This window comes from Pongo abelii, chromosome 8, assembly GCF_028885655.2.
Source record: "Pongo abelii isolate AG06213 chromosome 8, NHGRI_mPonAbe1-v2.0_pri, whole genome shotgun sequence".
In the NCBI taxonomy this organism is placed as follows: domain Eukaryota; kingdom Metazoa; phylum Chordata; class Mammalia; order Primates; family Hominidae; genus Pongo; species Pongo abelii.
In genome coordinates, this window is record NC_071993.2 from 27,718,394 (window position 1) to 27,744,537 (window position 26,144).

Genomic DNA, 26,144 nt, shown 5'->3' on the forward strand with positions numbered 1-26,144 from the left:
TGTCACATCTTCATAAAATTCAACCCTACCCCCATTTCAGTCACTTGTCAGGGAGGAAAGCCAAGAAGCCAATTCCAAGAGTTTAGTGTGACATCAGTGTCTAGGTCATCTAAATCTGGCCATCTTTCTGCCATACCTGATCTAAGTCCTGTAGCAATTAACACAGCAGAGCTATATTTGCATAAGTAACTTTATCGTCTCTGTGTATATGCTGAGCAGAGCTGATTCATTTCACCCATCATTTGCACTTGTTATAGAGCTCCTTCAATACTAATACCCAAACATGTTGGACAAAGAAAAGAAGACAGACACTTTTGTTTTGTTGCTTGTTTTCTACTGATTTTGTAATACTGTATTTTCAACTTCTTAGCGACATTGGCCCCATGTTAAAGGCCTATGTCACACACCCTGTTGTGAATAAAAAGTTTTTCTTTACAGTTGCCCTTGCAATGATGAACTTCTGTTTGCATTGAAAGTAATGTTATTGCCCTTTCCATATAAAATTGTACTCATAGATCATTTTAAAGTAACACATTTTTTTCTTAAAGAGATGAAATTGGAAAATAAAGTGGTAATAGTGTGTTTAATTTATAAATAAACCCTAGGAACACAACTTATTTTACTTTGTTATTATCACAAAACAGTAAAGATTTATCTTGTTTTTAACAGATTCCGATTATTAACAAATCCTGTTTGTATCCTATTTATTTATTTGTCACATACGTGAAAGTCCTCTTTTTCTTCTTGCTAGAGACCTAAACTGTGATGATCAAATTGAACAGTATAAACAAGCAATTAGATGATTAATTTGCTACAACCTACTCCGAAATATGAGACATTTTATCCACTTATGTATATTCAAGGCCAAGGTTATCAATAAAATACAGGCAGAAGTTATGCAGAATGAAAAATAAGACATACACCTGTGTAATCCTCAGGTCTGTTTTTTTCTTCTTGTTTTCTCACATCATTCAAGTCATCAAAATTTTATTGCTTATTACATGACAAGAAATATAATGTTAGACATAAAATGAATAAAGGAAATTCTCTATCCTCAAGAAATTTACAATGTGGAGAAAAAGATGCAAATGTAACACTATAATGCAATATAATCCAATGCATATCATATACTGCAATGAATTCTATGAAAGATTTATTAACAAAGTGCTTGGGGAAAACAGAGGAGGTATAGTGACTCCTGATCCTGGCTTCTGGAGAAGACCAGAAAAGACTAGAGAGGAGGAAGCATATTTACTGACCTTGAGGAACAAGGAGGATACATTCTGTGGGAAAGAGGTGGGCTGGGCGCAGTGACTCACATCTGTAATCTGAGCACTTTGGGAGGCCAAGGCAGGAGGATCGCTTGCATCCAGGAGTTTGAGGCTACAGTGAGTTATGATGACACCACTGCATTCCAGCCTGGCCAGTAGAGCAAGGCCCTGTCACTACCAAAAAAATAAGTTGGGCATTCCACATAGACCACATGCAAAGGCAGAGGAGGAACTGAGTTTTGGGAGATAAAGAGGATTTGGAAGGAACATAGAATGTATGACAAAAATTAGTGAAATAAGAATTTGGAATAAAACTTGGAGGCACCTTGTCAGAAATTCAGATGTTATCATGGAGGCTTTAGGGAGCCATTACCTAAATTTAAACAGGGCTGTGGTGATAATTTTTTCCAAAAAAAGCAACACAACAAAATTGAGAGCACTTGGGGGGAAGAATTTGGAAATGGCAGAACCACCGTAAAGGTGGAAAATACTTACTTTTGACTAAATTGCTAAATTGAGGCATGTTAAATAGAGAATTCATGAGTGTGTTTTTAATAGAGCCTAAGCTTCTTGAATTATTATTCACTTTAGTTAGAATCACTGCAGTTCTATGCATAAAATTAAGACAAAAAGACAAAACAGATACATTGAAAGTTAAGATAACTGAACAACTAGATTAGTCATTCTTCCAGTGTCTTGTAGACTTCTCAGGATGATAAAGAAATTATGCTATGTCACTGTCAGTGCACAATATATAATATACTAATGATTTTTTTTCACCAAGAACAATGGTATTTAATTGTAAAATCTCCACCCCCTGAGGATATGTTTTCGGGTCTGGGTGATTAATTAGACTGGGAAACAAGGGAGGGAACGAAGGCCCTGTGCTTCCTCCACCCGCTGCCTCTGTGGATGCGTGGTCCGCTGGCTTCAGTCCTGCTTTTCCTTCTGATGGCCCTTGTTGTTTACGCTAAGTATTTTTGCAGGAGGCCTGAGGCAGGCTGGGGTCACTCTGTGTTCTCCTCCAGTGGCAGGGCTTCACTCTCCTCCCCCTTCTCTGTTGGGGTTTCGCTGTCCTCATCAGATGGGGATCTCATCCTCATTACATGACTTCTTGTACAGCTTCCATGCCTGGTTATTTACTCTTGTGGCACTGAGAAGTTTGTACATATCTTTAAGCCAGAGTGGCTGTCTGAGAAAGATCCATCCTGAGTCTCACTTTGCAAACAGCATCTCCTCTGTGGCAGAAATCTGAAAATGCCCCTTGAGAATCCTTCTCCATCTTCTTGTGATGACCTTCGGTGAGAATAAATCTCAATGAGGCAAAAAATTGTAATCAAAGTCGTTAGTATTTCGGTCACAAATATTGCCAAGATGAGTTTGTTGTTATAGCCATATCCTGGAACTTTTGTGAGCTCACTCAACTTCTGCTGTTTCTGTTCATTCTGGACTTCCGTGCTCTCATTGATAGAGTTCTCAGTTTTCCACTGGTCCGTATCCCATTCTGCCTTGGACACGTTTACTTCTTGCTGCTCACTGAGAAGCTTCATCAGGATGAGAGGTGACAGCGTGCTGGCAGTCCTCACAGCCCTCGCTTGCTCTTGGCACCTCCTCTGCCTGGGCTCCCACTTTGGTGGCACTTGAGGACCCCTTCAGCCCACTGCTGCACTGTGGGAGCCCCTTTCTGGGCTGGCCAAGGCCGGAGCCCGCTCCCTCAGCTTACAGGGAGGTGTGGAGGGAGAGGCGCGAGCGGGAACCAGGGCTGCGCGCAGAGCTTGCGGGCCAGCTGGAGTTCTGGGTGGGCGTGCGCTTGGCAGGTCCCGCACTGGGAGCAGCCGGCCGGCCCTGCCGGCCCCCCGCAATGAGGGGCTTAGCACCCTGGCCAGCAGCTGCGGAGGGTGTACTGGGTCCCCCAGCAATGCGGGCCCACCGGTGCTGTGCTCGATTTCTCACTAGGCCTTAGCTGCCTTCCCATGGGGCAGGACTCGGGACCTGCAGCCCACCATGCCTGAGCCTCCCACCCGCTCCGTGGGCTCCTGTGCCGCTGAGCCTCCGGGATGAGCGCTGCCCCCTGCTCCACGGCGCCCAGTCCCATCGACCAACCAAGGGCTGAGGAGTGCAGGCGCAGGGCACAGGACGGGCAGGCAGCTCCACCTGCAGCCCCGGTGCGGGATCCACTGGGTGAAGCCAGCTGGGCTCCTAAGTCTGGTGGGGACATGGAGAACCTTTATGTCTAGCTCAGGGATTGTAAATACACCAATCGGAACTCTGTATCTATCTCAAGGTTTGTAAACACACCAATCAGCACCCTGTGTCTAGCTCAGGGTTTGTGAATGCACCAATTGACGCTCTGTATCTAGCTACCTGGTGGGACGTGGAGAACCTTTATGTCTAGCTCAGGACTGTAAATACACCAATCAGCACCCTGTGTCTAGCTCAGGGTTTGTGAATGCACCAATCGACACTCTGTATCTAGCTACTCTGGTGGGGCCTTGGAGAACCTTTGCGTTGACACTCTGTATCTAGCTAATCTGGTGAGGACATGGAGAACCATTGTGTCTAGCTCAGTGATTGTAAACACACCAATCAGCGCCGTGTCAAAACAGACCACTTGGCTCTACCAATCAGCAGGATGTGGGTGGGGCCAGATAAGAGAATAAAAGCAGGCCGCCGGAGCCAGCAGTGGCAACCAGCTCGGGTCCCCTTCCACACTGTGGAAGCTTTGTTCTTTCGCTCTTTGCAATAAATCTTGCTACTGCTCACTCTTTGGGTCCACACTGCCTTTATAAGCTGTAACACTCACCGTGAAGGTCTGCAGCTTCACTCCTGAAGCCAACGAGACCACAAACCCACCAGAAGGAAGAAACTCTGAACACATCCGAACAGCAGAAGGAACAAACTCCAGACGCGCCACCTTAAGAGCTGTAACACTCATCGCGAGGGTCCGCGGCTTCATTCTTGAAGTCAGTGAGACCAAGAACCCACCAATTCCGGACACAGGGAGGCCTGTCCTGGAGATGAGCTTGGCACAGGTCAATTGCACATGGGTCTCAGAGCAGTCCATCTTCAAGGTCCACGTAACTTGAGAAATGAGCCTTCTTACATTGTTGTTGGGGATGAGAGAACTTAGCTGTTGGGTTAGCTGAATTTCAAACTGATCACCTGGGGACGAGAACAATGGGTAATTGAAGTTTTTGGGCTGGGGGAAAGGTCAGTGCCCACGTTGTTGTATTCCCATTTTGTCTCAGTTTGCTTAATAGTTGGCCCTAAGTTGAATGCAGTCCCAGCGGAATCTGCCTCAGGAGGATGACTGTGGGTTGTGTTTTCAGAGATGGTGCCTTCTGGCCTAGTAGTGTTTTCCATAAAAATGTTTTCTTCAAAGGCATTTCTTGCAGTTGTGTTTTTTACATTAGTGTTTTCTATAAAACGTTCTGAAGGAGCAAATACTTCTGGAAAAGGATTTTCCTGAGGACTTGGGTCTCCTAAAGATGAAAAAGCCCCTTGGGAAAGGGAATTTATGAGGCTCTTTGAGAACGGAGGCCTCTTTGCGAGCATCAGTCTATTGAGGTAACTTTTCTTTCTGAACTTTGGACTCTTCTTGGCCTTGGGTGTTCTGTGGGCCACACGGGAGCAAGTTTTATGAAAGCGGTATTTTTTTCTGGAATGTACGTTTGGTTTAGCAGTCTTCATATTTTTAACTCTAGCCTTTGCATTTTCTAAAATGAAAATGGCGTAGGTTAAGTCTTTTGATCTGTCTCTGAGCTGAGGTAGGGCTTTTGCAGGGGTGGAGGCTGAAGGCGCACCCATGGAGAAGGGTTTCAGCACAGAGGAGACTGTGGCCTTATGCTCTTGGATGAACAAAGGCTTGGTGTAGACGGTGTTTCCCACTAACTTCTCAGGCCCCTGCTCTATGTGAGGCTGTCTCAGCTCCCTTAGGGCTGGACTCCTGAGCCTTTTTTCTTTGGCAGCGTTCTCCACAAGTGCTGGGCACCCTGTTCCCTCCTGATCCTCTGCTTTCCACCTCTTTGAAGTGCCTTTTCAGGATGCTCCTTGGGCCCATGAAGACTCTGTTTACTCTCTGCGGGTTTTTGCCTACACTTTGAATCTTTGCCAGGCTGCTTTCCTGTGGTTAGATAGTTTCTAATTTCTTTTCAAATATTTGGCATTTAAGTTTGTTACCTAGAAGTCTGGACTGCATAAGCATGGCAGTTTTTTCTTTCCTTTTAACTTCATCAATTTTTTTCTTGTATTTCTGCATCTAACATATTTTCCAGCAAATACAGCTTTCTCAATTAATTTTTATAAGTTGAGTTGTTGGATGTAGGTTGAAGAGAGGGGCTCTTTGTATTGTTATTCAAAATACCCAGGGGCCTATCTCCATCTTGCACATTTGAAGAAAGCAGTGTAATGAACAGTAACAACATTGATTTCACATCTAGATTTACCACTGAGAAATAAGGCAAGATGTAACTTAGTGCACTGATAACATCCCTCTCATCATTGGTGTCTAGCTGCCCACTCCCAAAGCCTGACAAATTGATGCCATTGCTGTCTGAGGCTGCCTCCGGCTCGATAGTCAGCTCCTCATGTGCTTCTTCCGGGCTTGTAACACCTTCATGAACACTCCTTCTGTATTCTCTACAGATGCTTCTTCAGACAATGTATGGTGTTTGTCAGACATGCACTGTTGCAATGCAGCTTGACTGTGTTGCAGACAGCCTCAATGCTATTTTTAAATTGGCAGGGGCAGCAGGCCATATGGCTAGGTAAGATCAGTTTCTCCAGTACAACAGTCATCACGAGAATGTTCTCAACTGTTGTAAGTGGGACTTGCGTTGTTCCCATGTCTAGATATTTTAATGCTGACAATTTAAAGAGATATGGATCTTCAACAGTTGTCAGAGGATTGTGATTGAGAATTAACTTGGGTAAAAACTACATTCCATGCCAGGCCTGCAATGTTCCAAAGCTCAGTTCTGTGAGTAAATTGCAACCAAGATTTATAAACTGCAGAAATGGTAGTGGTTCAAATGTATGTCTTTCCATAGACTGTATTTTATTGCAGGATAAATCTAAATACTGGAGGGATAACAGGCCTTCAAATGAATCCTTATGTAATTCAGTCAAATAATTTTCATTGAGAATTAGTTTCTCGGTCCAACTGTATGCTTTCCATACATTTCCATCAGTGTAAGAAATATGGTTTCCTTGGAAATTTAAGATGGTGAAGGTGCCATTGTAGGTGTTGGGCTCTGGCACAGGCACTTGGCAGAGCCTCTGTTTTGGGCTGAGATCAATACACGACAGTGTCTCATCTCCACAGGTACAGAGCTCACATATGTTGGTGCTTGTGGAGGCCTTCTGTTCCTCTGGTGCAGTTAAAGCCTTATTTTGGGTGTAACTTTCAGACTGCACCAGTGAATCCTGAGTAGGTTCTAGTTCAGTAGGTGGACCTGTGACTTCAGTCAGTTTTTGATGCAGAGTCTGAACCTGGTCTGGATGAGGAGTTGTAGTCTTCTCCAGGGCTGTAGAATGTCCAGTCTCTGTAGTGGGCTCTGGAGTTATGGCAGGCCCCAGGTCTGGAGGCTGAGTTGAGGTCTCCTCTGTGGTTGGAGACGGTTTAACCTCTGTAGTAGGTTCTGTAGTTATGGTAAGCTCCAGGTCCAGAGATGGAAGTGTGACTTGAGTCAGGTTTGAATGCTGAGCCTGACCCTTTCCTGAAGGTGGAAGTGTCACCTCAGGGTGTTCTGGAGGAGGAGCTGTAGTCGTCAGGGCTGTAGAAGGTTCAACCTCTGTTGTGGATTCTGGAGTGATGGTAAGCCCCATATCCAAAGGTTGAACTGTGGCTTGAGTCAGGTTTGAATGCTGGGTCTGAACCTGGTCTGGATGTGGAAGTGTCACCTTAGGGTGCTTTGGAGGAACTACAGTCTTCTTCAGGGGTGTAGAATGTCCAATCTCCATAGTGGGTTCTGGAGTGATGGTAAGTCCCAGGTCCAACGGTTGAACTGTACCACTGGGTGACATTGGATGCTGAGCTTGATCCTGACCTGGTGTTGGAATTATTACCTCTTGATATACTGGAAGTTGGGGTACAACTTTCTTAGGAGGCTGAGTTGCGGTCTCTTGCATAGTTGAAGAAAGTTCAGCTTCTGTTGTGGATTCTGAAGTGATGGTAACCCCCAGGTCCGAAGGTTAAACTGTGGCTTGAGTCAGGTTTGAATGCTCTGGAGGTTGAGCTACAACTACATTAGGGAGCTCTGGAGGTTGAGCTACAACTACATTAGGGAGCTCTGGAGTCTGAGCTGGGGCCTCCTGCTGGGTTAGAGAAGACTCACCCTTCTCAGCAGTCTGTGGATGCTCAGCTGCAGCCTCCTGCTGGGTTGGAGAGGGGTTCTCATTATTAATAGGTTCCAGAGATTGAACTGAAGTCTCCTGTTGAATTGCTAAAGGTCCAGCATCTTCCAGTGACTCTGGAGGCAGAGGTGGGCCCCCGTGCTGGATGGCGGGAGGTTCCACATCATTACTTGGCCCTGAGAGCTGAGCTGTAGCCTCCTGGTGTGGAGGCTGTAGCCTGCATGTCTGGAGGCTTAACAGAGACATTGAGCAAATCTGAATGCTGAGTTTGATGGTAACCTGGAGGTGAAACGGTGACTTCATGATGTTCTGGAGGCTGAGCTGGGGTCTCCTGCTGGGCTGGAGAAGATTCAACCTCCCCAGAAGACTCAGAAGGCTGAGCTAGCTGCTCCTGCTCACTGGGGGAAAGTTCAGGCTCTACAGGAGGACCTGGAGGCTCAGCTGGGGCCTCCTCTTGGTTTGCAGAAGGTTCCATTTCTTCTGGAGGCTGAGCTGGGGTCTCCTGCTGGGTCTGAGAAGATTCAACCTCCCCAGAAGACTCAGAAGGCTGAGCTGGCTGCTCCTGCTCACTAATGGAAAGTTCACGCTCCATAGGATGACATGGAGGCTCAGTTGGGGCCTCCTGTTGGGTTGCAGAAGGTTCCACCTCCTCTGAAAACTGAACTGGGGCCTCCTGCTGGGCTTGGGAAGATTCTGTCTCATTAGTAGGCTCCGAAGTTATGGTAACCTCCACATCTGCAGGTTTAACTCTGATGTTGGCCAAGTTATAATGAGCTTGATCCTCACCTGGAGGTTGAACTGTCACCTCATGATTTGGTAGAGTTTGAGCTAGACTCTATGGAGGACTCTGGAGGCAGAGCTGGGGCCTCCTGCTGGGTTGAAGAAGGAGCTGTGGAAGCTGCGCTGGGGCTTCTTCCCGGAGTGAAGAGGACTGGATGTCTTCAAGGGTCTCTGGATTTTGAGTTTCAGGCTCTAGATGGAATTGAGAAAGTCCAACTTGCTCAGGGGAACCTGGAGGCTCATCTGGTTCACCCAGAGTTCTGGAGGCAGGCTGCCAGGATACAGCGTATCCATACTTGAGTATTCATCCTGCAAAGTCTGTTTCTAACGCTGATGTTTGGATAATTGCTGTGGAATTCCAAGAATCTCAGCAATGCTCCAATGCTGAGCTAGATCTTTCTTCAGGTTCTTGGGCGAAACAATAAATTTGGTTGGTTTTGAAACCTTACTGTCTAGTGGAACAAGTATTTCATCTGCCTGATGACCTGCAGCCCGATCTAGATCTGCAGTTTGAACCTTACTTTTGAGGTGAGGAGGCTGAACTAGGGTCTGGTTCTGATCCCTGTCCAGCATTGGAACCACCTCTGGGAGCCTTTCTTGCTGAGTCAGCTTGTCATTGAAATCCTGGTGTGCAACCAAGAACAGCTTTGGCCCTAGGGGCAACTCTCCAGCTGAATCCGTGTCCAGGAATGGAACCAAATTTTCAGTTGATTCCTGGGGTGGGGCCGACGTCTGCGAGGAAGCAGAGGGCCCCAGGTAATCAAAGTCCTCAGGGTCTGCTGGGGCAATAAGTGCATGAGGAGAGTCCCATGGGAGATGGGAGGAGCAGAAGACCAGGGCTCAGGCGGCCCCAGGGGTTAGAGGTCAGCTGGAGCAGATCTTTGACCCACTCCAGAGTCTGGGCCTCCTTGACTAGTAGCCACAATAGTTGCCACGTGAGGAGGGGCCATAGGCCCCAGAAACACAGCCCAGACATGACACATGCTGGCATCGCGCACTGAGCGGGAGCCATTCTGGCAGCCCCAAGACGATCGTGCCACTTATAAGCGTGCGCCCCGCCCTGTCTTTATGACACCTTTATTTATGCCACTTTTATTAGGCTCGGGTCTAGATCTGCTCCATGTCACCATGGCAATCTTATGTCACAATCCCGTCCAAGCACCCCTTCCCATCCCGCCCCGCAGGAATCCCCTCCCCTCCCCTTAGTGAGGAAGGATTTTGGTCGCAGACCCGGGTGGTCCCAGGACTCCAGGGCCTGCAGTGGTGGGGTGGGGTAGGGTGGGGTGGGGGCACAGCAGAGCTTCCCAACGAAGTCACGCCACATCGCCTCCGGATATTCAGAAGTGGTAGTCCAGTTCTGGCAGCCTGAACTCTTCCTCCTTCAAGGTGAAATCTGAGAATACTCTTCCTTCCAGGGAGAGAAACTGACCTGTAATCCCAGCTATTCAGGAGGCTGAAGCAGGAGAATCGCTTGAACCTGGGAGTCAGAGGCTGCAGTGAGGAGAGATCTCAACATTGCATTCCAGCCTGAAGTGCTGCTGTAGGTACTATGGCTCCTGAAGCTGCTTTCCCTGCAGTAACTGGAGTCCTCGTCGTCTTCCAGCTCCTCTGGGTAAGGGTAATCGGAGTCATCGTCGTCCTCCTCCATCTCATCCTCCTAGTTGTCCTCAGACTCCTGGGTCTCCTCAGCGTCGCCGTCCTCCTCCTCCTCGCTCTTGAGGTCATCGTATACCACTTCCATGACCGCCCGAGGGCCGCGGTGGTGCACGCCAGGTGGCTGCCCCCGCCCCCTCGCCCCCGCCGCCAACGGCCCCGGGTGCTGGTGTGTGTGTGTGTGTGGTGGGGTGTGTGTGTGTGTGTGTGTGGACGGCAGCGGCGGCTTCCGCCGGCTACTGCTGCCCACCCTGGGCGAGCTCAGCCGCATCTTGGGCGCAACCTCATCCTGGCGGCGGCCCACCTGCCCTGGCTGCTACTCCGTTGCCGCTAGCCGAGCCCCCGATGGGTTCGGACGTGGGCAGCGGCGGCGGCTGAGGCTGGGGGAGAAGGGAAAGCGGACGGGGAGGGGCGGGCGCAGTGGGGGCAGTGGGGAGCCCCGGGGCCTGACGGGGAAGCCCAAGGGGCTGGGCGCCTAGGCGGTAGGGGCCCGGCCTGCCGAAGCGGGTGGAGGGAGAAAGCTCAGTCCGAATTGCTGGGGCGCCACTCTGGATCACCTTCAGCCGCCATCTTGTTTCTTCCCGTTCAATATACTAATGAGTCTTGAATCCACGTAGATTTCAAGAAAAAAAAATCAATATATGTATAGCCTTAATTCCAGCCCTGCGCGGTGGCTCACGCCTGTAATCCCAGTACTTTGGGAGGCCGAGGTGGGTGGATCACGAGGTCAAGAGATCAAGACCATCCTGGCCCACGTGGTGAAACCCCGTCTCTATTAAAAATACAAAAATTAGTCGGGTATGGTGGTGGGCGCCTGTAGTCCCAGCTACTCTAGAAGCTGAGGCAGAAGGATCACTTGAACCCGGGAGGCGGAGGTTGCAGTTGAGCCACTGCACTCCAGCCTGGGGAGACAGTGATACTCTGTCTCAAACAAAACAAAACACCAGCAGCTGGACTCATGGAGCCCTGGGGAAATCTTCTCAAGATGCAATGGAGGTACTAAGCCAAAGGAGACATTCTGAAAGCAGGAGGCATCATCTTTTATACATATTCAATCACAGATCTTTATATAGTAGTTCTTCCTCCATAGGAAGAATCTACAGGAAACTAAGAGGTAGAAACAGGAGTGTCCCCAGTTACAAATGCTCCCAATAATCTTCTAAGGTTTTCCTGTGCTTCTTATCACTGCAGCTCTGGGATCTGGAAGGCAGGCAAGTCCTGCTCTCTAAAGGTTATCGGTTGGGTGCTTTAGATTCCTTGGATCCAGTAACCAAAAGACAAGAAATACATCACCACTGGGGCAGGATTCATATACTCTGATCAGCAGGAGGAGGTGGGGCTGCTTTTCCACAAAAGAAGCAGAGATAATCTCTCTCTCTCACACACACACACACACACAGATACACTCCCCACCCCCAGAGTCTCTCTCATACACACACACACACATACACACACACACACTCTCTCCACCCCCGTACTGTCTCTTTTTTGTTATTAATTTCCTGTTGGAGTGCAGTGGCAGGATTTCGGCTCACTGCAACCTCCGCCTCCAGGGTTCAAGCGATTCTATTGCCTCAGCTTCCCGAGTAGCTGGGACTACAGGCACAGGCTACCACACCCGGCTAATTTTTGTATTTTCAGTAGGGACGGGGTTTCACCACGGTGGCCAGGATGGTCTCAATCTCTTGAGCTCGTGATCTGCCAGCCTCGGCCTCCCAAAGTGCTGCGATTACAGGCATGAGCCGCGGCGCCCAGCCTATCTTCCTTAATTCTATTGTGTGTTGAGAAGTTTATTAACTTTTCCAAATAGTAGATTATTTATTTATAGGTTAGATTTATCTTCTTATAGTAATTTCACTTGGAGGATAAATTTTATTTTATTTCTTTTTATTATACTTTAAGTTCCGGGATACATGTACAGAACGTGCAGGTTTGTTGCATAGGTATACGTGTGGCATGGTGGTTTGCTGCATCCATCAACCCGTCATCTACATTAGGTATTTCTCCTAATGTTATCCCTCCTGTACTCCCCCACTCCCCAACAGGCCCCAGTATGTGGTGTTCCACTCCTTGTGTCCATGTATTCTCATTGTTCAACTCCCACTTATGAGTGATGTATCTCAAAATAATAAGAGCTATTTATGACAAACCCACAGCCAATATTATACTGAATGGGCAAAAGCTGGAAGCATTCCATTTGAAAGCTGACACAAGACAAGGATGCCCTCTCTCACCACTCTTATTCAACATAGTATTGGAAGTTCTGGCCAAGGCAATCAGGCAAGAGAAAGAAATAAAGGTATTCAAATAGGAAGAGAGGAACTCAAATTGTCTCTGTTTGCAGATGACATGATTGTATATTTGGAAAACCCCATCGTCTCAGCCCAAAATCTCCTTAAGCTGATAAGCAACTTCAGCAAAGTCTCAGGATACAAAAGCAATGTGCAGAAATCTCAAGCATTCTATACACCAAAAATAGAGATCCAAATCATGAGTGAAGTCCCATTCACAATTGCTACAAAGAGAATAAAATACCTAGGAATCCAACTTACAAGGGATGTGAAGGACCTCTTCAAGGAGAACTACAAACCACTGCTCAAGGAAATAAGAGAGGACATAAACAAATGGAAACATTCCATGCTCATGAATAGGAAGAATCAATATCATGAAAATGGCCATACTGCCCAAAGTAATTTACAGATTCAATGCTATCCCCATCAAGCTACCATTGATTTCCTTCACAGAATTAGAAAAAACTACTTTAAATTTCTTTTTTTTTTTCCTGCTTGTTTATACTCAAGAGGTTTATTGAAGTCATTGGGCATGGTGGTGATGATTTTTTTTTTTATGAAGTATTTATTGATCATTCTTGGGTGTTTCTCGGAGAGGGGGATATGGCAGGGTCATAGGATAATAGTAGAGAGAAGGTCAGGAGATAAACACATGAACAAAGGTCTCTGGTTTTCCTAGGCAGAGGTCCCTGCGGCCTTCTGCAGTGTTTGTACCCCTGGGTACTTGAGATTAGGGAGTGGTGATGACTCTTAAAGAGCATGCTGCCCTCAAGCATCTGTTTAACAAAGCACATCTTGCACCGCCCTTAATCCATTTAACCCTGAGTTGACACAGCACATGTTTCAGAGAGCTCGGGGCTGGGGGAAAGGCCATAGATCAACAGCATCCCAAGGCAGAAGAATTTCTCCTAGTCAGAACAAAATGGAGTCTCCTATGCCCACCTCTTTCTACACAGACACAGCAACAATCTGATCTCTCCTTCCTTTCCCCACACTTCCCCCCCTTCTTTTCAACAAAACCGCCATCGTCCTCATGGCCTGCTCCCCATGGTCGCTGTCTCTTCGGAGCTGTTGGGTACACCTCCCAGACAGGGCGGCTGGGCAGAGGTGCTCCTCACCTCCCAGACAGGGCGGCCTAGCAGAGGCGCTCCTCAATTCCAAGACGGGGCGGCTGGGCAGAGGCGCTCCTCATCTCCCAGATGGGGCGGCCGGGCAGAGGCGCTACTCACTTCCCAGATGAGGCAGCCAGGCAGGGGCGCTCCTCACATCCCAGACGATGGGCGGCCGGGTAGAGGCGCTCCTCACCTCCCAGACGGGGCGGCCGGGCAGAGACGCTCCTCACCTCCCAGACGGGGCGGCCGGGCAGAGGCGCTCCTCACTTCCTCCCAGACGGGGTGGCAGCCAGGTAGAGGCGCTCCTCGCCTCCCAGACGGGGTGGCCGGGCAGAGGCGCTCCTCACCTCCCAGACGGGGTGGCCGGGCAGAGGCGCTCCTCACTTCCCAGATGGGGTGGTGGCTGGGCAGAGGCGCTCCTCTCCTCCCAGACGGGGCGGCCGGGCAGAGGCGCTCCTCACTTCCCAGATGGGGCGGCCGGGCAGAGGCGCTCCTCACTTCCTCCCAGACGGGGTGGCAGCCAGGCAGAGGTGCTCCTCACCTCCCAGATGGGGCGGCCAGGCAGAGGTGCTCCTCATCTCCCAGATGTGGCGGCCAGGCAGAGGCGCTCCTCACTTCCTCCCAGATGAGGTGGCGGCTGGGCAGAGGCACTCCTCACCTCCCAGACAGGGTGGCCGGGCAGAGGCGCTCCTCATCTCCCAGAAGGGGCAGCCGGGCAGAGGCGCTCCTCACTTCCCAGGCGGGGCAGCTGGGCAGAGGCGCTCCTCACTTCCCAGATGGGGCGGCCAGGTAGAGGCGCTCCTCACTTCCCAGACGGGGCAGCTGGGCAGAGGCGCTCCTCACTTCCTCCCAGACGGGGTGGCGGCCGGGCAGAGGCGCTCCTCACTTCCCAGACGGGGCGGCCGGGCAGAGGTGCTCCTCACCTCCCAGACGGGGCGACCGGGCAGATGCGCTCCTCACCTCCCAGATGATGGGCGGCCGGGCAGAGATGCTCCTCACTTCCTATACGGATGGCGGCCGGGCAGAGGCGCTCCTCACTTCCCAGACGGGGTGGCCGGGCAGAGGGGCTCCTCACATCCCAGACAATGGGTGGCCAGGCAGAGACGCTCCTCACTTCCTAGACGGGGTGGCGGCGGGGCAGAGGCTGTAATCTTAGCACTTTAGGAGGCCAAGGCAGGCGGCTGGGGGGTGGAGGTTGTAGCGAGCCGAGATCAGGCCGCTGCACTCCAGCCTGAGCAACATTGAGCATTGAGTGAGCGAGACTCTGTCTGCAATCCCAGCACCTCGGGAGGCCGAGGCGGGCAGATCACTCGAGGCCAGGAGCTGGAGACCAGCCCGGTCAACACGGCGAAACCCTGTCTCCACAAAAATACAAAAACCATTCAGGCATGGCGGCGCGCGCCTGCAATCCCAGGCACTCGGCAGGCCGAGGCAGGAGAATCACAGGAGCCCGAGGCAGGGAGGTTGCAGCGAGCCGAGATCACGGCAGTACAGTCCAGCTTTGGCAACAGAGGGAGACCGAAAAAAGAAGGAGAGGGAGGTAGAGGTAGGTAGAGGTAGAGGTAGAGGGTTTAAATTTCTTATGGAACCAAAAAAGAGCCCGTAGCCAAGACAATCCTGAGCAAAAAGAACAAAGCTGGAGGCATCACACTACCTGACTTCAAACTATACTACAAGAATGATAAATTTTAAAAATGTGAAGCACAATAATTTTTTGTTGACCTTTAAAAAAGAAGTATATTTTTAATTTGAAAGGTACAGTGTTAGATATTTTTACTAAAATAACACAATCATTTGCACACTCTCTCATCTAATTACTCTGTTTTAGTTCCTATGAACCTGATTATAAACCAACAATATTTCTTTTGGCCTATTTATAAGCTTTTATTTTTATATTTGAATAAACATTTAATAAAAAAAATTGTATATTTTTACATTATAGACTCTACATTTACTCAAATAAAAATTTCTTCTCTCTTATAACTGATAAACCTATTTCTGACTAGCATTTCTCTAGTTTATATATCTATAATCACAGCTGTTTCCTATACTAATCTTTTCTGCACATATACTGAGTGTGTCTTATTTACAATATATCAAAAAATATTTTAACAACCTAAGAGTTATTGTTTTCTAATTGTGGAGTATAGTTTTTATTTTTTTTCGTTTTTTATTGTTGAAGATGCTTATTCTTTTTCATAATTTACTATACTTTTTTTTTTTGAGACAGGGTTTTTGTGCTGTTGCCCAGGCTATATACATATTAGCATAAACCCTTTTCTCACTGGTTGCGAGCCTAAGCTTCTCTGCAGGTAGAGGCTCCTTTAGGCGAAACTATTCAATTCCTAACAACTTTTGCACTTTCAAAAAGAGAAGAAAATAACCTAAAACAGGCCAGGTGCCGTGGCTCACACCTGTAATCCTAGCATTTTGGGAGGCCTAGGTGGGTGGATCACTTGAGGTCAGGAGTTGGAGACCAGCCTGGCCCACCTGGTGAAACCCGTCTCTACTAAAAGTACAAAAATTAGCTGGGCATGGTGGCGCATGCTTGTAATCCCAGCTACTCAGGATCTCTTGAACCTGGGAGGCAAAGGTTGCAGTAAGCTGGGAGGCAGAGGTTGCAGTGAGCAGAGATAGCGCCACTGCACTCCAGCCTAGGTGACAGAGCCGGACTCCATCCCCCTGAGAGGTGACAAGGCGCTAGCAGCCCTTGCTCGCTTTCCGCCACATCTTGGCCTCAGTGTCCACTCTGGCCGCGCTTGAGAAGCCCTTCAGCCCGCCGTTGCACTGTGGGAGCCCCTGTCTGGGCTGGCCCAGGCCTGAGCCAGCTCCCTCTGCTTGACGGAAGGTGTGGAGGGAGAGGCCTGGAGGGAGAGGCACGGGTGGGAACTGGGGCTGCACAAGGCGCTGGCAGGCCAGCGTGAGTTCCGGGTGGGCGTGGGGTCGGCGGGACCCGCACTTGGCGTGCTCAGGGCAGTGAGGGGCTTAGCACCTGAGCCAGCAGCTGGGGAGGGTGTGCCGGGTCCCCCAGCACTGCTGGTCCGCCCGTGCCACTCTGGAATTCTCACTGGTCCTCAGCCGCCTCCCTGCGGGGCAAGGCTCAGGACCTGCAGCCTGTCATCCCCAAACCCCCACCCCCGCCCCCCCGGCTCCCCCAGCCCCCCCCCCCCGCCCCATCCCCTCCCTCCGCCCGGCCCCCCACCCCCCTCCCCGCTCCCCCCACTCCTCCCCTGGCTCCTCCCCTCCATGGGCGTACTGCCGGCTGCTCTGCAGCGACAGATCCCATTGACCCCCCTCAAGGGCTAAGGAGTGCCCGCACACCGCCGGGGACTGAAGGGCAGTTCCACCCGCAGCCCCTGGCGCAGGATCCACCAGGCCTATGCAAAGTCAGCTGGGCTCCTGAGTCGCTTGGCGACTTGGAGAACTTTTATGTCTAGCTGGAGGATTGTATATGTACCAATCAGCACTCTATGTCTAGCTCCAGGGGTTTGTGGATGCACCAATCAGCACTCTGTATCTAGCAAATCTGGTGGCAACTTGGAGAACTTTTATGTCTAGCTAGAGAATTGTAAATGCACCAGTCAGCACTCTGTGTCTAGCTAAAGGTTTGTAAATGCACCAATCAGTGCTTTGTGTCTAGCTAATCTAGTGGGGACTTGGAGAACTTTTATGTCTAGCTAGAGGATTGTAAATGCACCAATCAGCACTCTGTGTCTAGCTCAGGGATTGTAAACACACCAATCAGCACTCTGTTTCTAGCTCAGGGATTGTAAACACACCAATCAGCACCCTGTCAAAATGGACCAATCAGCTCTCTGTAAAATGGACTAATCAGCTTTCTTTAAAATGGACCAATCTGCAGGATGTGGGTGGGGCCAGACAAGTGAATAAAAGCAGGTTGCCTGCGCTAGCAGCCACAGCTTATTGCAGTCTTTTTATGGGTGGTGAGCTTTGTTCTATTGGCTCTTTGCAATAAATCTTGCTGCTGCCCACTCTTTGGGCCCGTGCTGCCTTTGTGAGCTGTAACACTCACTGCAAAAGTCTGCAGCTTCACTCCTGAAGCCAGTGAGACCACTAACTCACCAGGAGGAACAAACAACTCCGGATGTGCCACTTTTATGAACTGTGACACTCATCATGAAGGTCTGCAGCTTCGATCCTGAGGCCAGAAAGACCGCGAACCCACCAGAAGGAAGAAACTCGGGACACATCTGAACATCTGAAGGAACAAACCCCAGACGCAGCATCTTTAAGAACTGTAACACTCACCACCAGCGTCTGCGGCTTCATTCTTCAAGTCAGTGAGGCCAAGAACCCACCAATTCTGGACACATCCGACCCTCCAAAAAACTGAAAACAAAGGACAAATATCTAGATCTCATATTCCTACATGTTTGCAGGAAGGTTCTGATTTGAGCTGTATCCGTATAATGACAAGTGATATCCTGAAGACGTTCGGCATTTGCCTCTTTGGCATCTAGGAAAGAATCCAGTTTTAATTCCGAAACATCCCATCATTCTAAATGCTCTGGCACTGGCCCCTAAGCACCGTGTCCCTCCACCCCAAGATAGTGCATTCTTCCCCACCCACCCCTGCCTCAATATTCCTACTCCCTTGTCCCTCACTGGTTTTCCAGCTGGGACTCTTGCTGGTAGGGTGTCTAGAGGTGGGGTCAAAACCATCTTAATGGACAAAGGTAAAAGACATTTAAAAAAAGAGGTGGGGGACATGTTTTCATTTCACTCCGATCCTCTGCCCTATTGAAGAGCGCTTTCTGCTTTCTGGGTGAGTATCAGAGTATTCTACCATATTCGTTTTTTGGAGAGAAACATGTTAGCCTCAAATATTCTAGGAGAGGCCCTATGCTATTTGGGGGTACTCAGTGAAGATTTCAGGTACATACAACGCACGTGTCTGGAAGCCTGTAGAGAAATGTAAAAAGGGTTTCTAAGGAATATTTTCTCTTTCCTTTCTGCTCAAAATTAAGTTTCTGCTGACTTGCCCCAGACCCCAAAACTGCTCACGACCTCCCTGAAGGTCAACCTTTCGCACCACGTGGAGTGAGTTGGGATGCATACTGGGGAGTTGTATAAGCGTGTTTGAGAAAGGGAAATGCGGAGTTGAGTAAAAGTGTTTCCCGGGAGGGGCCGAGTGGAAAGCAGCAGGTGGCCGGCGCTGGTGGAACCCAGCGCGGGCGCAGAGCGTCTCTGGCGTGGGCTTTCGGTGCAGCGAGTCCGCGGGAATCTTGGATGCGCGGAGGTCCCCGGACAGCGGTGACGGACGGGGCTGCGATCGTGGCCGGTGAGACTGGGAGCGGAGGGCTGGGGCGGCGCCCGGGGGAGGGCACAAACCCGGGAGGCCTCAGCGGACGGCACAGCCTTATGCGGCCCTGGGCCCCTGAGGTTGAGTGGCGTCCTAGCAACAGGCGGGCGCCGACTGCGGCGGGGCAGGGCGCTGCAGGTGAGTTCGGCCGCGGGTCCCCAGGCCCACCCCATGGGGGCTCTGCAGCCGACTGTGTAGATCGGGAAGCCCGGGCTGCTCTCTTGCCCCGCCGCTGCTGCTCTCGCCTGCTCCCCTTTCCCTCCCGGGGGCCGAGACCCGCCCTCTCCCCTTTTCTCTTCCAGCCGCATCTCGCTCCTTCCGCCCCGCGAGACCCTGCCTCGGCCCTCGGTTGGGGACCATCTGCTCCTCAGTCCCTGCGCCCCTCTCTGCACTACCCTGACCCCATCACCTCCCGGATCGGTTCTCCATTTCTCCCGCTGTTTCCCTGCCTCCCCTTCCCCGAGCACGTCTTTCTCCTTCGCCCTTGCAGCTCTGCCTCCCGCTCCCAGCGTGGTCTTCGCCGTCCCTTCCCACCTCGTCCCCTTACCGAATCCATCCCTGGAAACTTAGGGTCTCAGCTCTGACGCCCCCTTCTTGTAACGAGTCTGGTGGGGGCCGTCATCCCACACTAGGCTTAGCTTTGGTTTTACTTAGGGCCCTGTTCATGCGAGTTCTAAAAGTTCGATTTTCTGTAGGTCTTACTGAGTAATTTCTGCATTCTCAGAAAGCCGTGTATGCGTGGACTCCCGGTGGATGTTACCAACCACGTTCATAGATCTCAGAGCTGATGGCTGCCTTTCCATAGCCCCCTAAAGAATTCGGTTGTGCTTCTGCAGAAGTGTTAACGACGTGATTCCCGAATGGGTTTCATTTCACTAATGATGCTGGAAGCTTGAAATTGACCATTAAAAAGAAAAACAATCTATGGTATCTATTGGATAGAGAGAAAAATGAGTGTTAACTGATTCCCAGTTTATGTAAACACGTAATCAAAGCTTTTTCCTTTTTAATCTTTAAACTTATTTTCTTTACTTCAAAGGTATGTGCTATTTACATGGATTCATTTTAACTATGGTTCTTAAGCCAAAAGAGCTAATGGATTGGCAATGGGTAGGAACTGGGGAGCAACTGCTTTTGATTTTAAAATCTTAGTTTTGAGTTATACCGACCATTTTGGAACACCATTTATTTATTTTCTAATAACATTGAACTTGCCTTCTGGATTGTCATAGGCCACCCTGAGGTGTTTTTTTTGTTTTTTGTTTTTTTTTGAGATGGAGTCTCATTCTGTCGCCCAGGCTGGAGTGCAGTGGCGCGATCTCGGCTCACTGCAACCTCCACCTCCCTGGGTTCAAGTGATTCTCCTGCTTCAGCCTCCTCAGTAGCTGGGATTACAGGCGCGCCCCACCAAGCCGGCTAATTTTTGTATTTTTAGTAGGGACGGGGTTTCACCATGTTGGTCAGGCTGGTCTTGAACTCCTGACCTCGTGATCCGCCCACCTTGGCCTCCCAAAGTGCTGGGATTACAGGCGTGAGCCACCGCGCCCGGCCTCACCCTGAAGTTTTCTTAAGCTGACCAACCTTCTTGAATAAAACTGTGCATTGCTACGGTTCACTGGACTTGGAAATACAATTTGAATAGATTCAAATGCTACATTTCTGTCGAAATTTATCTTGACGGAAATAAGAATGATTTTGCATTTCTTAGTTCTGTGCTAGGTCCTTCAAGAAGTTACTATATGGTATGTTGACTACCATAGCATTACATAATCTATTTAATTTCACATTTTTTTCTTTAAAAATGTGCAAGAAGCAATCTTTATAAGATTACGGAAACAAATGTTATGCTTAAGATTAAAGACGAGCTGTTCACCTGTCTTTCTGTATAAGATAAAGCTGTTTGCACTTATTTTACACTTATTTGCGCTTATTTTATGCAACATTGGGAAATGCAAGAGTCTCACACATACGCATCAGAACATGTTTATGTGTTTAAATCTAAAGCATTTCTCATCGGTTAGCAATAGAAACAAAATGCTGGAATACTAAAACAAACGCCCAGAACAAATTCGTGCACTAACTTCTACGCTTTATTTCATGAACACTTTGGTATATATGTCTGGATCAGTTGTTCTTGACCCTATCTGATCCAGTACTTGGTTTTTATAACAAAATTTTGTAATGCTGCTTTACGATCCTGAAATCAAGATCATAGATTATAATCGTACATATTTAATAAAGTTTTAAATATCAATAGTGTGCTAACTATAAAGAAAATAATTAATATCGGCATGTAAATGCTTGAGTTACCACTACGCTAGAGTATCTAAGGAAGTAGTCAGATGTCCAGCCTTACACAGAATTACTGTAAACACAGCAGCCCCAAATGCAGACTGGTAACAGACGTGCCATTGCAACTTAAATTTCTCAAATAACCTTGCTATCAATGATGTCTTGGTAAAATTCCATGTAAAACAAACTATGTACAACCTTCCTTTCATTTATGATAGCTACAATTCTGGAAAATTCAGGGTATAATAAAACTGTGACAAAATACTTTGCGATTTTTGCAAAGTGTAGAAAAATTCTAGGCTCAGGTAGTGCTTATCTGAAGCTTTTCACTTACCAGATGCCTGGAGGTTACAGCAGAATTCTTCCTTCTGAGGTACTGTCCCGCACAGAAGGATATTTTATATCCTTGGTCCTCATCACTAAAGGCTGATAATGCCCCGTTTCCTATCATGTTGGTAACTAGACATCTCTATAATATTTCTATACTCTTTATCAGCAGAAAGTACTGCCCTGTTGAGATCCAATGATCTCCTGTGATTGAATTTAATAGATAGTTCTAAGATTTAATACAGTGCAGAATGTAAAATCTCCAAGTCTAATCTTTGTACTTTGAGCCTTTGTAAAAATATAATGATGGGAAAAAACCTAATTTTATTCTATTTTTAATTGTATAACCATTCTTCTAATATTATGGAAGAAATATTTTATCAATAAGTGTTATTACAAATGAGAAAAGAAACAAGTATAGCTTATCTGCAAAAAAAGCCTTAAATGTTCATTATAAATTAAAGTCAGAACTTGCTTTCTAACTTGGCTCTTATTTAATGTTACAGATACTGTTATTTTTGAAAAGATCTTTTACAGACTAATTTCTATTTAGCTAATGTGAAGTTTGTTTCCCTTGAATTTGTTTTAAATTTTACTGCTAGACTCTTCCGGTAACTAATTTAGATAAAAAGACAGAAAGCCTCTCACTTATTCCTACATCTCTCACATTAACTCTTAAGAAGGTTGCAAATTACAGTAAAATGTCATTCTGGGCAGGACATATGGGCAGAGAATATAGTATTTGGATTGTCCAGATAGTCTGGTAATAGGATCAATGTTTCCTACATCAATTTTCAGAAAAAAATTATATTTCACAATACTGTTCTTATTCTATTTCTTTTTCTTTTTTTTTTTTTTTTTTAACTCAGAAGGCACTTGGGGAAGCCAGAGCTATCAGAATCATATTCTTCAGTCATCATTGTGATGATGCAGATATTGTCACTATAAGAAAGTCAGGATAACAATATTCAGTTTAATAGTATAATTCTAAACAATGTGAGTCCTGGCTCAAAGGAGCGTTTGTCCCTGAAACTGCTGGCTCCCAACAGAACTGTGAACAAAAGCCCTTAATGCCAACCTCTTCCACTTCTTTTTTTCCACTTTTGGAGTTTTCTGTTTGGGTTTTATGCCTATCTGTTTGAATCCTCTCTCTTAGGCCCCAGGGAAATTAGAAAGAAGTTATTAATTTCAGAGCAGACAAATACCAGAAAGTTCTTAAATACTAGTCAGTTTTATCTAGTGCTGGTTTACTACTTCATTGAACTGAAGAGCAATTAGATAATTTAAAAAAAATCTTCCAAGATTAATAAGCAGAATGTGGGATGGGGAGTACTAGTTTAAAGGCTTGAAAATGAAAAATGTTCCAAGGAAAAGGTGGATGCTATTGTCTCTTTCTCTTTCTACTCTGATGTAGTGCGTGTGCTAAGCTCAGGTCTGAGCACTGGTGGATCCCATGGGTGTGGCTCTGATGAAATTGACGCAGTGGACGGCTGCCGGACATGGAACTGGAATCCTCGAAATCACCCCTCTAAATGAAGTGATATTGAAAGAAATTATTGTTTGTGGAGAATTTTATCTATAAACATCCCCAGGAGGCAAAATTTGTTTTTGTGGAACCACTTGAGTGGAACACAAGTTTGGCGCCCTCAGCATTTGAATCAGGTTATGTTGTCAGGTAAGCCAGTTACTTGCTTCTAGGATTTGATATCTTCGTTGTACATATTTTTATTGATTGGCTCTAGGTTTGGGGGCAAGTCACCTAACCTCTCTGAATCTCAGAAATCCTCTAAACCAGGGATTGCGAACCAGAAACACACAGGTGAAGTCTGAGGATATGTGGCTTGGCCAACACGGTATGTTTCTAAATTTTAAATTTAAAGTTTTTAAACACAATTTTAATTTTTAATTTTTGTGGGTAAATTTGTTTTGACAGGGTATACATTATCTAGGTCACTGCACTGCCAACATCCATTGCTGCCTTATGCCTAGTCTTTCCACCCATATGTGTATATATATGTGTGTGTGTGTATATGTATATATACATATATATATGTATTTTTTAGAGATGGGGTCTCGCTATGTCTCAAATTCCTGGCCTCAAGTGATCCTCTGCCTCAGCCTTCTAAAATGCTAGGATTACAGGCATGAGCCACCACACCGGGTCATCCATATTCTTCTGAATTTTATTTCTATAAATGTGTGGGGTACTTCCGTATTACCTGCCAGATGCCAGGAGCCATTGGTTTCGTGACCTCTGATGAAGACGAAATCTCTTCTGGTATTTAAATTGATGAATTTCTGGGATAGCAGCAGGAGGTGTTGGGGGGTGATGAATGATGAATTTTGATTTTGCTTAATATAAGGGAGACACTTCTTAATAATTAGTGCTATCCTCAGATTAGCCTTTCAAATCTGAGATGAAAAAAATTACTCCGTCTCAAACAGTGAACTATCAATCTATCTCATTCAAATATGGCTAAAATATATATACCACACACAAGCATAAATTATATGAACATAATTATGGTCATATAAGAGTATTATTTCATTACACATAATTATACAATAAATAAGCTAACATTATGTGTGTGTGTGTGTGTGTGTGTATATATATATTATTATTATTTTTCTTTTTGCCAGCCTCAGTTTATTTTGCACCTTAGGCATTCTATTTTCTACCACCTTGTTCTTCTTTGGTTTGGATATGAACTTTTAAAGTCCGATCATATCAAAAACAGTTCCCTAGCTAGCCAAAGCTTCCTGTAGATGCCTTTTCCCTTTTTTCCCTTTGGGATTATTTGTGAGAATAAAGTCAGAATTTCATTTTTAGAACTGCAGCAAAACCATTCTTAAACTGCATTTCAAGAGCTCTTTAATTTTTATATTGGTCGGCCTTCTCTCTGAGTTGTTTGAAATCTTTATTATTATTATTATTTTTTTTTTTTTCTGGAGACGGAATCTTGATCTTTCGCCCTGGCTGGAATGCGGTAACGCTATCTCGGCTCACTGCAACTTCCGCCTCCCGGGTTTAAGCGATTCTCCTGCCTCAGCCTCCCGAGCAGCTGAGGCTACAGGTGCCCGCCACCACGCCTGGCTAATTTTTCGTATTTTAGTAGAGACGGGGTTTCCCCGTGTTGCCAAGGCTGTTCTCAAACTCCGGGGCTCAGGCAGTCCACCCGCCTCAGCCTCCCAAAGTGCTAGGATTACAAGCGTGAGCCACCGAGCCCGGCCTGAGATCTTATTTTTTTTAATGGTGCATTTTATTTCTAACTATGCAAGTGGTAACTTTCGCCGGAAGTGCTTGTCATTTCTGTATTGTTCAGCTTTTTTTCCTAACCTTTGAAATATGATCTCCGACGTAAAACCAATTAAAAATATAATAACTATTCGGCTGATCGCAGTGGCTCATGCCTGTAATTCCAGCACTTTTGAGAGGCCGAGGTGGGCAGATCACTAGAGATCAGGAGTTCAAGACCAGCCTGGCAAACATGGTGAAACCCCATCACTACTGAACATACAAAAATTAGCAGGGCATGGTGGCGGGCACCTGTAATCCCAGCTATTTGGGAGGCTGAGGCAAGAGAATCACTTGAACCTGGGAGGCGGAGGTTGCAGTGAGCCGAGATTTCACCACTGCACTCCAGCCTGGGCGACAGAGCGAAACTCCATCTCTCTCTCTCTCTCTATGTATATATATATAAAAAACTAAACGATGGACCTTTCTCATGTTGAAGCCAATTGTTTTCCAAATAATACTGAATACAACTTTCAAATTCCTTTGGGTTATAGTTGGAAACCAGGATGGGAATAAAGGGATCCAGGGCATCAAATCCTTCCTGGGGAAGAAAAAGGATCAGGAAACATATTAGTTAAGGGACAAAGCACCAGACAGACAAACTCTACTTAATATATATAGAGAGAGATAGATAGATAGATACATACATATATAAATATATAAATTACTGTTTTTACAAAAATGCATATAAAGCAGATGACAGAAAAGGATATCATGATTGTAATTGTTTTGCCTCTGTATGAATTTTGTGCTCCAAGCACAAAAATGACCACATCTGACCCCTAGTTAGGTGGTCTGTGACACACACCACTCAAATCTATCACTGTTTCTTTTCTATTCTTGTCCAGATTCTTTTTGCTTTATTTCCATTCTTGTATCTCAGCACTTATTTATTTGTTTGTTTATTTATTTATTTATATGAGACAGGGTCTGGCTCTGTTGCCCAGGCTGGAGTGCAGTGGCGTGATCATAGCTCACTGCAGCCTCAAACTCATGGGCTCAATGGATCCTCCCACCTCAGCCCCCCCAAGTAGCCAGGACTATATAAACGTACTACCATGCCCCATCAATTTTTCCATTTTTTTTGTAGAGACAGGATCTCACTATGTTGCTCTGACTGGTCTTTTACTCTTGGCCTCAAGAGATCCTTCCACCTTGGCCCCCTGAATTGCTGGTATTTCAGACCTGAGCTGCTGTGCCCAGCTCTGCATGCAGTCTTTATGCAGTGTTCCCTCCTGAGAAGGACATTTTGAAACAATTACCCTTGATTTTTATACTTCTGTCATGTTTACTATGCAGCTTTTCCTTGGTCTAATTTCTCAATCCATTCTTTTTGTGTCTGCCATTATTGATGATATCTTTGATGTTGGAAGGGTAGAGAGAGGTATTGCTGTTGTATTTGAAGGAAACTGTGCTTGCCTGGCTCTGATTGAAGAAGGCAAAGGG

At 47.0% G+C, this 26,144-nt stretch overlaps 1 protein-coding gene and 1 pseudogene across 1 annotated transcript in view; one reads left to right on the plus strand and one right to left on the minus strand.

Annotated features, from left to right (window-relative positions):
• Positions 1-331: 331 nt before the first annotated feature.
• Positions 332-9,417, minus strand: LOC100442436 (leucine-rich repeat-containing protein 37A3-like; annotated as a pseudogene).
• A 198-nt stretch (positions 9,418-9,615) lies between these two features.
• Positions 9,616-26,144, plus strand: part of LOC112135122 (outer dynein arm-docking complex subunit 2) — a 64,700-nt gene continuing 48,171 nt past the window's right edge. The window contains exons 1-2 of the mRNA XM_054523175.1: positions 9,616-10,017; positions 22,818-23,078. The gene's annotated coding sequence lies outside the window, so the exon portion shown is untranslated. The remainder of the gene's footprint in view (positions 10,018-22,817; positions 23,079-26,144) is intronic.